This window comes from Dermochelys coriacea, chromosome 5, assembly GCF_009764565.3.
Source record: "Dermochelys coriacea isolate rDerCor1 chromosome 5, rDerCor1.pri.v4, whole genome shotgun sequence".
NCBI classification, from domain to species: Eukaryota; Metazoa; Chordata; order Testudines; family Dermochelyidae; genus Dermochelys; species Dermochelys coriacea.
Genome location: NC_050072.1, coordinates 31,148,534 through 31,159,994, shown reverse-complemented (window position 1 = coordinate 31,159,994; position 11,461 = coordinate 31,148,534). Strand labels below are relative to the sequence as shown.

General features: G+C 38.7%; 1 long non-coding RNA gene across 3 annotated transcripts; it reads right to left on the bottom strand.

The window, feature by feature from the left end:
* Positions 1–240: 240 nt before the first annotated feature.
* LOC122460282 lies at positions 241–5,564 on the bottom strand. Of its 3 annotated transcripts, none has more exons than XR_006281508.1 (4): positions 4,515–5,564; positions 3,072–3,113; positions 1,804–1,953; positions 241–1,111 (listed from the first exon to the last, which is right to left on the bottom strand). It is a non-coding gene; the product is annotated as an uncharacterized LOC122460282 (long non-coding RNA). The 3 variants fall into 3 exon arrangements; XR_006281509.1 differs by lacking the exon at positions 3,072–3,113 and adding an exon at positions 2,897–2,962; XR_006281510.1 differs by lacking the exon at positions 3,072–3,113.
* Between the last annotated feature and the right edge of the window lie 5,897 nt (positions 5,565–11,461).

Here is an 11,461-nt window from a genome sequence, read left to right as displayed (position 1 = left end):
ATAGTTGCTTTCCATTGTAATCACAATTCCCCTTAGTCTTCAAATCTTTCCCTCTTTTCCCTTCTCTGTGCATAGCTTAATTTTATGAGGGTATTTTATGAGAGTATTGTTTTTATAGATCTTTATACAACATTTATTATTAAATTAGTACACTGTTTCTTAAGTTCTTTAGCAGGCAAATGCTTTATATATAAATTATTAGCCTCAGTTTTCATTATTTTGGTGTAATTTCTATTTTATTTTATCTATTTCTATATTTTTTTACTTTCATGTTTCCTCTCTTGCCTTTGGTGCATTTTTCACTCTTCTTTCTTCTCTTCTTTCCTGCTTCATTGATTCATCTATTTTATCTCTACTTCTTTTCTGCTCTCCCAATTTCTGCCCAGCTCCCATCCCATATCCCAGTTCATGTAAGGATCATATTAGCTCACTAATGACTTATCACCTTTAAGCCTCTCATCAGGAAGATGTAGTAATGACTTCTGATGAATAGCATTTCACAGGATGGAATCAATGTTTCAAGACCTTTTTATGAGATTTTTCATTGTCAACCTTTAAGCTGAGTGTGGTCCTCAGCAGTGTATTTGAAGCCTACAGTTGGAAATCATGAATCTGTACATATATGCTACTATCTACAGATTGTCCTGTGACCAGATGTCCTTGTGACAAAATGACTGTGGTGAAAGCTCTGCAGTGCAAGATCCATTACAAGGTAGTATGGCCCACATTTCAAAAGAGGTCTGAACCCACAATCCAGGCCATTTTCTCAAAAGAGCTCAGATCCTAATTAGATACCAAGATTAGCAGTGGAAATTTTCTGCAATTCAGCACTGAATTCCTTTGAAGCAACACAATGGGAGCTGCTGTGGGCCAAGCTGTTTTGAAAATCTGGTCCCATAACTTTTTCACTGCAGCTCCCTATCCCTGATCCTAGTAGATTTTTGCTTTTGTTTTCTTCTGTTAGCCAGCTGTCATTTCAAATGTTGAAGTTCTTGAAAAATGGTATGAGAACCTCTAATCCCATTAACAATATGTTCAGCTCCATCAAGGATGCAAAAGCCAAGGTGAAGAAACCATGTTCTTTTGGAAGGGTCAGGAAACTGGGGTCCTGCTGAAAATGATAAAGAAAATAAGGTACAAAAAAAAGTTCCCATGTAATACACAACTGCTAGAAAAAATACTCCTCTGAAAAATAGAAAAGGAGGCTGTAAGTGCTGCTTAATCCAGACAGGAACCACAACAGAAAATAAAATCCAAGGAAGAAAGCACACAAGAGAATATTATGTGGATAATATACTTTAGCTAGGATTTATTAAAACCACATCTCCAGGGGTAACTGTCTAGCCAAGGGAACTTCTTTTGTTTTGAAATGTGTAAGGTTCCTGTATTCAGGACATTTGGTTTCAGTAAATCCTAGATGGAGCATGTATGGCTCATGAGCAATCTACTTTTTTGGTTTTTATTATTTGTACTATGTCCAACAGTGTCATAGACATTAAAAATAAAACCGACAAGAGAGCCTGTAGCAGCTTTCAATCTAGAATTGTGTCCAAGCTTCCAGACCAGAAATCAGAGTTCAAAGTCTCCAACACACCCTCTACCTTAAAGCAGTTGCAACAAATTGCTTGTCTGGTAATCTGCATAGCAGAGCATCTACATTTTCATTTTCTATGCATACGGTACATTCTTTCCATCCAAACTATTTCCCTTATTGTTCTACTCTTAGCCAGATTTACAAGAGGGTTCTGTTAAATACACAATTAACCAAGCTCCTCTTATTCAATTGAAAACAAAATGTGAGACCTTTGCATTATGCACACACAGCTGCCCATATTGCTCCAGATCATGATCCTAGTCTTTTTTGGCATGCAGTACTCTTGCTGGAATTGTACTCTCATCATCCAAGAAGTAGTGGTTGGTCTGTGTCTTCCAGAAATCTGTTGTTTGCTCATTCTCAGAAGGACATAGAAGAAAATGTAAGACGACAAAGCAAGGCTAATACATAGTGGTCACTTATACAGGTTGTGGCAAGATGGTAAAAAAAAAATTGCTTCTGTACTTAGTGTGCTCAATTATCTTAAACTGGCCTTCGTGTGTGATTCATCATGAGGTCTAATTTCACTATACTTCTGGCATTGACTTAAAATTTGCAATCTGATTTAAAGAAAGAATTCCCAATTTATGCTTGGACAAGCAAAAAATGGACTGTTTATGTTCTTTTTTTTAGGTAGAGATGTGCCAGGGTACTACTCTTTAGATTCTCTTTTCAGAGTAGCAGCCGTGTTAGTCTGTATTCGCAAAAAGAAAAAGACTACTTGTGGCACCTTAGAGACTAACAAATTTATTTGAGCATAAACTTTCGTGAGCTACAGCTCACTTCATCGGATGCATTTGGTGGAAAATACAGAGGGGAGATTTATATACACACACAGAGAACATGAAACAATGGGTTTTATCATACACACTGTAAGGAAAGTAATCACTTAAGATGAGCCATCACCAGCAGCGGGGGGGGGGGGAGGGAAGCAGGAAAACCTTTCATGGTGACAAGCAAGGAGTTATCCTCCCCCCCGCCCCCACTGCTGGTGATGGCTCATCTTAAGTGATCACTCTCCTTACAGTGTGTATGATAAAACCCATTGTTTCATGTTCTCTGTGTGTGTATATAAATCTCCCCTCTGTATTTTCCACCAAATGCATCCGATGAAGTGAGCTGTAGCTCACGAAAGCTTATGCTCAAATAAATTTGTTAGTCTCTAAGGTGCCACAAGTACTCCTTTTCTTTTTAGATTCTCTGAAATGATAAATTACTTCCTTCCCCAATAACATTCACCTTTCCTCAGTTCTCCATAAATTGAAAATGACAGTGAACAGTTCATTCCTTCCCATGCCCTACCTTGAAAATTTACAATAGTTGATGTAAAAACGGGGACAATGCAAAAAAAAAAAAAAAAAACCCCCACTGTGTATGCATGAAGGAGAGAGAAATGCTAATTGTAGGTGCTGACTATACTTCTAGAACTCCAGATTAGCATATTTTAACATGAATACACTAAAGAGGTGGTTTATACCTTCATGAATTAAATGGGAAGAGACGGCACTTTTTGGCCTTTCTAAAGAAGATGGAGAGGCGGAATAGGTAGGCATCAGGAATGAAGAGATGTGGAAAAACATAACTCTGTACAGATTTTTTTTCCTCTATGCCAGAAAAATTTAGTGTGATCCATATAGCTGCTGAGTGTTTTATTACAAAATAAGGGACCTTTAATTGTCAGCATTTCAAATCAAATCAAGTTTATTGTTACTTTGTTTTTTCCTCTGAGTCTCAAAAAGTTCTGGGAGAAATTCTACCCTCACTTGCAACCCATTGAATTCAGACCATAAGAATGTGATCCAGAGTTTCATGAATCATTTTAGGAAACTGTCAAAGTGCTAATGTTCTTTGAAAAGCATGAAATATTTAGGCACACATTTCAAGATTCTGAATTTCAGTTGACTAGCTGTGGCAGACTATCAAACCTCTGAAATTTATGATTCAGCTGGTTAATTGAAGAGAGGTAGGGGAGTCTGCCCTTGGGTTTCAAAAGAGACAGAGGCATCATCCAGACATGAGTGACTAATGGATGATCTTGTACTAGTACAAAATGCATCCGTAGGAGCAAAAGCAAATTCAGTAGCACTACCACAAGTGGATGACAGACACATACAGATGTTATTTGTATAAAGAGGAGAATGGGCAAGATTGGCTGTGTACTGGGGTCAAGCCAGGAGAAATCCTCCCACTTTCAGGGAGAGTATCATTTTTATCCCACTCTACAAAAGGAGCAACAGAAGAAGTGCCATTTGGCAGTGGCAGGAGGGCCCAGGGGCAGCTGTCCACCCTTGATTTTTGGTAACCATAGCATATGCAAACACTGACCTATTAATTCGTTTGCTCTAGCTCTCTTTCAGCGTAGGATTGTTTCCTATTGCACTTTTACTAGCATGTTATCCAGTCTAGCTTTCAACATCCCAGATGTTGGAGCTTCTGCCCCTCCCCTGACGGGATTACTCCACTGGCTAATAGCTCTCATAGTCAGGAAACTTCCATTTCTTAATTTCCTCCCACTGCTCTTAGCTATGTCTCCTGAGACTATGCTATTCTAAATAATTTCTCTACCTCCTTGGTGTTTGCATGTTTTAAATCCAGGTAAGGCTGTCCCTTCTTCAAACTACTCCCATGTAACCTTTTAAAACTTTTTTTCCTGAATTAAATCCCTTCATTCCCCTTACACCGTTGAATTGCTGTTTGCTAAATTCCCTCTGGGTCATATATCTTTTATGTATTGTAGGGTGCTCATAACAAATCCTGTTTCAGGTGCAGTCCCACCAAGCTGTATGGAGAGGGACTATTAGCTCCCTACTTTGTGACAGGATGCCTCTGTACACAGCCCAAATTTGCATTAGCTTGTTTTGATACCATACTCTGTAGCATACAAGAGTAAATAGTTTGTGACTGCTGCAGTGGTACTCACTGTGTTCTATGTTTGAGAAGCCAGCAGAAAACAGAGCAGCAATAGGTAGCAAGGCCTTCTATGTTTGTAAACAGGATATTTAGGACCCAACTGTGTAGTTTTTTCATTCAGTTATTGTTGTGTAAAGAACAAAAGGCACAATATTCCATTGGAAATTGCTATCTAATTTTCTGCACATTCTCACCCCAAAGTCTCTTTCAGCATTAGTCTCCCAGATTTCTCCTTTTCATTTAACTTTCCCCAAATTGTTAGCTTGCATTTTTTCAAATCAAAAGCTTATTTTTCTGCCAGTGATTCTAAACTGTCTAGGCCTTTTTGTAGTATTTCTATAGCCTCACCTCTGTTCATAGCTCCTCTCAAGTAATTTAGTACCATTTACAAATGTGGATACCATATTGTTTACTCAATCTCCTAGATCATTAATGAGCATACTAAGCAAATCCAGGCCTAATACATGTCTCTGAATACCCCATTAAGACATGTCATTCCAGCTTAATACTTTGCCATGAGGCATAATAAGACAGTAGGAATGTCAGCAGAGAGGACAACTATCCAGTAACAGAATGGAGTAATTTGCTGAAGGAAGAATGCTGACTGCGGGGGAAGGGACAGAGGAAGAATACAGAACTTGAAAAGAAAAGTATGTGCCATTTGGTGCAGTCTTGTGTATTTCAAAGACAAAAGTTTGCTCTCTAGAAGTCTATTCTCTGGCTAGAGACAAAAGTTATCCCCAGCAGAGATGTATTTTACTTTTAGCAGTATCAGAGAGAAGAACGAACTACACTAGAGGCAGGAGAATACATAGTGATGGAGCAATACAGCACCAGGGTAGAAGAGCCCAAAGAGTGGGCTACATAAGAGCTAATAGAAAAGGAATTCTCATTTCATTAAAATCCTTCACTGAAACTAATACCTAGCTCTAAAGTAAATTTAAACAGAGGAACCAACAGCAGAGCGCACAACACAATGCTGGTTTCTTCCTTCCACCAAACCTTATGTTATAAAATAGAGAGATTTTGGCCGCTATTGCCTCTAGGAAGCATTTTCCCCTATTCTGAAGTTTCCCTAGAGCCAGGTGAAACCATTAGTACTTACAAGCTGAGGCCATTTTAGAGCCTAGGAGAGGGCTTGTGAGTGCTGATATTTATACCTTTGAATGGCACCACATGATGGTAGGAATGCAGCACTGCAGCTTCCCATTGAGGAATGAAAAACTGCCAGCTATTAGTCTGTTGTTGATTTGCTTAACCTGATTGTCTGAGAATTGGATTCTCCATTTGGGGCTGGGGGACTGTTTATTTCTACCTGATCAGGGAAAGCTAGAGTGAAACATTGTTCTTAATAGATAAAACAAAAAAGAAAAGCACTTACAAACAAAATGGGTAGGGTTGAATATGTTGGTGAGGGGGAAGAAAACATATCATAAGGTGGTAGGAGCTATTGGATGAAACAAAAAGGAGGTGGAGCCAAGGAACTATAAAGCTGATCTCTTGGGTTTGTTAGCTCAGGTTACACTAGAGTGCAGAGTAGGAGGTTGCTGTTAATTGAAAGGGTGGCTGGTTCAGTGGTTAGGGTGCTAGCCTTAGACTTGGGACACCTGGTATGAGTTCCTGCTTTGCTACAGGCTTTCTGGGTGACCTTGGGCAAGTCACTTAGTCTTTCTGTAAAATGAGAGCATTTCCCTGTTTTATAGGGGTTTTCAGGCTAAATACATATAGGGCTATTGAGGTGCTCAGTTACTATGGGAATAGGGACCATACAAGCAACATAAATAAAGACATGATTCTTTAGAAGGGCTGACCCTCTACAAGCCTGCACTTAATAACTTAAAAATTAATTATCTTTATGCAGGCTTGAATTAAAATATCCTATTTTGAGGCATATAAGGAATTTCTTCTACTTTTCTTCTCTCACTGATTTAAACAAGTCTACAACCCTTAATTCTAGGCTACAGCTGTAGTGACATATGTGCACATACAACTTCCAATAATTTTAACACTGGAGTTACTAGCTTTGATAGTCTGCTGGAAGTGTCTGGTATTCTAATAGCAATGCCTCTTAAATGTTACACTGTTTTTCTATGATTCAGCACATAAGAAACCAACTGATATTCATGAGCCACTAGCCTGATTTGATTTTACTTTTATCAGAATGAACCAAGAATGTTAGTAGCACCTCTTTCCTTAAAGTAAGACTGAGCTAGTACACCGCTTTCTCACTGTCAGTGAGAAGCATCACATAGGGCACAAGGGGACTGGATGGTACTCAGAGGTATCATTTATACTTCGCTGCACCAGCACAGGTGGTTCTGATGCAGAATATTTATAAAACACTATGAAGCTGGAAAGCAAAAAGGAATGTTCCTTTCCTCCTTAAAGTACAGATGTGGAATCATTGGCAATTCACTGGCTGGAAGTGAAAAATGTTAATTGAGGACTATAAAACAGTAGATATGACAATCTCTGGAATATCCATAAATAGGTATAAAAGGATAGATTAACTTTTAAAGCATCTTTTTAGTAAGCATTTGGAAATATTAAAATATAAGAATATTGTATATACATAAGAGGGGGATGGTCTAGTGGGTAAAGCCCTGGAGGGAGAGTCAGGATACCTAGATTCTCTAACTTCTGTGTGACCCTGGAGAAGTTACTTCAGCTCTCTTTTCTACCTCAAACCCTTTGTCTATTTAGATTATAAACTCTTCAAGGCAAGGACTGTCAATTGCTATCATAAAGGAATATACAGCTTGCTGCACCCTTGAAAGTTGAGTTTAGCTTAGACAGAGGCTTATTCCAGCCCTTCAAGACTCACTTTAGCCTGGGAGCTCAGTTTAGGCTGAGGCGTGTGCTAGCTGTGAAATATTTACTCCGGCCTTTGACCTTGCTTTAGGCAGAGGCCTGCTGTAGACTTATACGATTTACAGTGTTCTGAAGGCTGCCAAATTCAGATGCCAGCATCCCACCAAGCTCGACGCATTCCAGAGGCCAGACACTCTAGTGAGAAAGCACTACTGCTGATCCTGGAGAGTTCAAGTCCAAAACAGACAAGCACCCAACGTAATGTAACTGGGATCTCAGGTGACAGGAGATCTCTCAGTTGGCTGGGTCCCAGACCATTCATGGTTTTATAGATTATTAGCATCATGTGAGCTTTGAGCACTGGTGTTATGTGCCTAATAACTAGTTTAAAAGGTGTCCAGCTGCATTCTGGGTCAGGCTTCTAGGTAGTCTCCAATGGTTATCCTAAATAGAGTACAGTAGTCCTAGCCCAGAGGGGAAAAAGGTTTGGTTGAGTATTTCAATTCTCTAGTAAGGTTGCAAATTTTTGTTCCACCATAGATAGAGAGCCAGTAGAGACCACTGCTGCTACTTTAAAATTCATTTTAGCAAACATTAGAAAAACTCTGCCCATTTGTCTGCCAGCATCCATCCATTTTACATAATTTGGTTTACTTTCATCAAGGTCCTGATCTCAATCAAACACTAGGAAAGAAATGAGACTGTCTCCTTTCCACAGAACACTTTTTCTGCATAAAGACTGCATAAAGACCTTGGTATGTTGATGGCACTGCAGCCTGAACTCTCCTGTGGACTCCTCACTGACTTTACATCTCAGGATTTACTTTACTCAGAATGCTGTTCTGGCCTAGTGGATACAGCACTGGTCTGACTCAAGTGACCTGTATCCTATTCCTGGGTCTGCCACTGGCCTGCTCGGTGACCTGGGGCAAGTCACTTCACTGTTCTGTGCCTCAATTTCCCCATCTGTAAAATGGGAATAATGATACTGAACTTCTTTGTAAATTGCTTTGAGATCTACTAGTGAAGAGCTAGGTATTATTTATTATTTATTTATGTTATTATAGTAGGTGTGGAAGCTATTATGAAAGAGTATGGAAACCAATGGTTATGGGTTGTTTTAATTGCATCATAGTAAGACATTCTTCAGAAATGCATCACCAACACGTTGAAGCAATGTGGGGAATTTTGAGAGTGAAGTAACTGAAAATGATGCCCTTTAACCAAATTACAATATTGTGCAAGCCAATTTTTTAGTCAGTGAATTGGGGAAAAGGAAACAGGAATTAACTTGTTTGAAAATCCAGCTATCTTTTAGCAGTAACAAATCTTTCTGTGGCCGCAGTCCAGATAACCAGGAAAATTTCTGGTGCAGTTTCATAACTTTAACAAAATTGAAAATCTTTTGGGCTTTGAATTTTGATAAAGAAGGCATAAGTATGTCTTCAGAACACGTTCAGTTTAAAGATGTGCCAATGATGCGTATATTCTATATACTGTAAATAGAAATGTAAATATGCATATATTGTAAATAGAAAGCCAAAGCACGAGATAAGCTAAGGCAAGGATAATTAAAATCACTTTCTCTGTGATTTTTGGGAGACCTTGGCTGCACCTACCAAAAGCAGATTGCAAATACAGTCTATAAATATCATCCTTGTAGAGTAAGTGACTCCAGACTTCTCCAGCCTCAATTGTTTCTTTATTGTGGTACATATTTTTTCCCAAGACAAAATGCTGTAAGAGTTTTATACAAAGAAACGCTTTGTTAAAGCCTCTCAGTGTTTAAAGATGTGCCCTGTGTGTGCAGCAAAATGCAGCAGAGATGAACAACCACACTCACTAGGTGCTGAAAATCAGAATTAACAGACTGAAGCAGGAGCAATATCACAGTGTACATGTGCAAATACACACCCAGGGATGCGGCCATCTTGCACCCATTACTATTCCTTTGATACAGCCATAATCTAGTTAAAATGGATATGTATTAAGAAAGTCAAACAATTAATTGATCCAAGAAAGGTTGTTTCATGTGTTGTGTAAATCAAAGCTAAAAATTCATTTAAGGGACACTGCTGTATTGTAGACTAAACACAGTTTGGCATGAGTATGAGGCTTGGTGTGGGTGTTAAAGTTGTTCTGCACTACACATGGTCAGTAATCCTCAGCAGAAATGTTAACTCAATTTGTCAGTATTATCTTTATGTCAACAGTAATGCTTAAATATTTACAATAGACATAGTACTCTGAGGGTTAGTAACGCAAGATGAATTGGAAAAATGCTAACAAAATGGATGGTACAAATACAAGCCTTTGGCACTTTGTACTTTTCAATTTTATATACAAGAGGGTTTGCCTGAAAGTTGGATTTTATTAGGTTTTATGTTTTGTTTACTGCCCCAAAGGTTTTGCTAAAATAAAGCAGAGTTTCATATAATTATTGGAACAATGAAAACATAAGGACTGTATTCACAAGAGAGGCAGAGACCATTACATAGATGCTCTGGGTCAAATTCAGTCCTGGCATAAGAGGGTGCAAATGCTATTGATCTCAGTGGGAACTACACCTGCTTACTCTCAGGCTAAATTTGGCCTTCTGACTTTCAAGGGGTTATAAAACATGTGATACACCTTTATTTTGATAACCTCTTATACACAGACTATCCCCCAAAAGGCTTTGCTGAGTTAAATAATGGCAAATTTCAAGACAAGCCGAGAGAGAGAGAAATGAAGCAATATAGGCAAGGGAGATGTTTTCAGATGAAAGTCAATGAGTTAAACTATAAAGTCTTCCCCAAGCACTTTCCCTCCTCATTCTCCCTTTTCAGTGCTATCTGCACAGCTTCTTATAATGCACCCATCACTGTGGAATCTGAGCACCTTTTGTTTGCCTCCACCATCCATAATCTTTGCATCCTTCTTGACCTTGAACTTTACTTCTCCTCTCATATCTCCTCTAACTGTAGATCTGGCTTTCACTACCCCAGGTGCTCACTGCCTCTACTCCACCTCTGCTCAAATCCCCATCAAGGTGTTTATCTCCTCCCATCTTCATTGTTGCAAAGAGCTTCCCAATGTTCTCCCCAAGTCCTTTATCTCCAGATTTCAACATGTTCAGAATGCCACTGCCTGGCTGTGACATACTGACAAAACATAACCATGTCTGTCCCATCGTCAAACTCCAATAACTCCCCATGTATTACAATGAACTTTTCAGCGTTGGCCTCTTCGTTTTCAGACTACTCTATTCACTTGCTCTACCCTATATCATGATAATATTCTATCTTAATTTCTCCCAACCCCCTGGTCCCATCACTTTCTATTACTGGCTTTTTATCAGTCATCCCATGCAATCTTGCCACTGCTCATGCAAAAATCTTATTCTGTGCAGCTCCTGTCAGCTTGAACAGCCTATCTATATCTCTCTACTTCACTGACTCCTTTTTTTCAACTCATACATGAAAACATCTCACTTCTGTATTGTTTGTATTCCTTAATTTCTCTCCCTGTCTCTCATTATTTACTCTTACTTTGAACTCTAAAGTTTTTTTTTTAATAGTTTTGGTGGCATGAAGGATGCTATATAATAAAGTTTTATGGGATGAGAGGATATATGATTAGGTATCACAAAACACTGCACCACACAAATTAAATCATAACCATTCTACCAGAAGGTCAGTCTTGCTACACAGATGATACCATTCTGTACCAGTATAATGAGTATAAGTATCATGTTTCTTATAAATATGGTTGTCTCCAGTCCATATTTTCCTCTGTTCTGATTGTCACTGTCACTGATGTGAGCACTGCCTGGGAAACTGAACAATAGTTCAGAAATCAGGCCCTAGAACACAAAAACCCACTTCAACTTCAAAACACAAAATGGCCAGTGAAAAATGCACCTCTTCATCAAGGAAGATTTAAGCCACTTTTATTTTAATAAAAATACAAACTTGTAATAGACAAAAATTAAAAATTTTGAGCAACGTATGTGAATAAAATACAGCCTCCCAAACAAGCCACTATTTAGAATAATAGGGGTGGGGGTAAGAGTTACTCCCATCCCTATTATTGTTCATCAGAAAGGAATAAAGTAGGAACACAGAAACTCAGCACAAGAGTTCCCCACTAGTCAGTTCTCCAAGT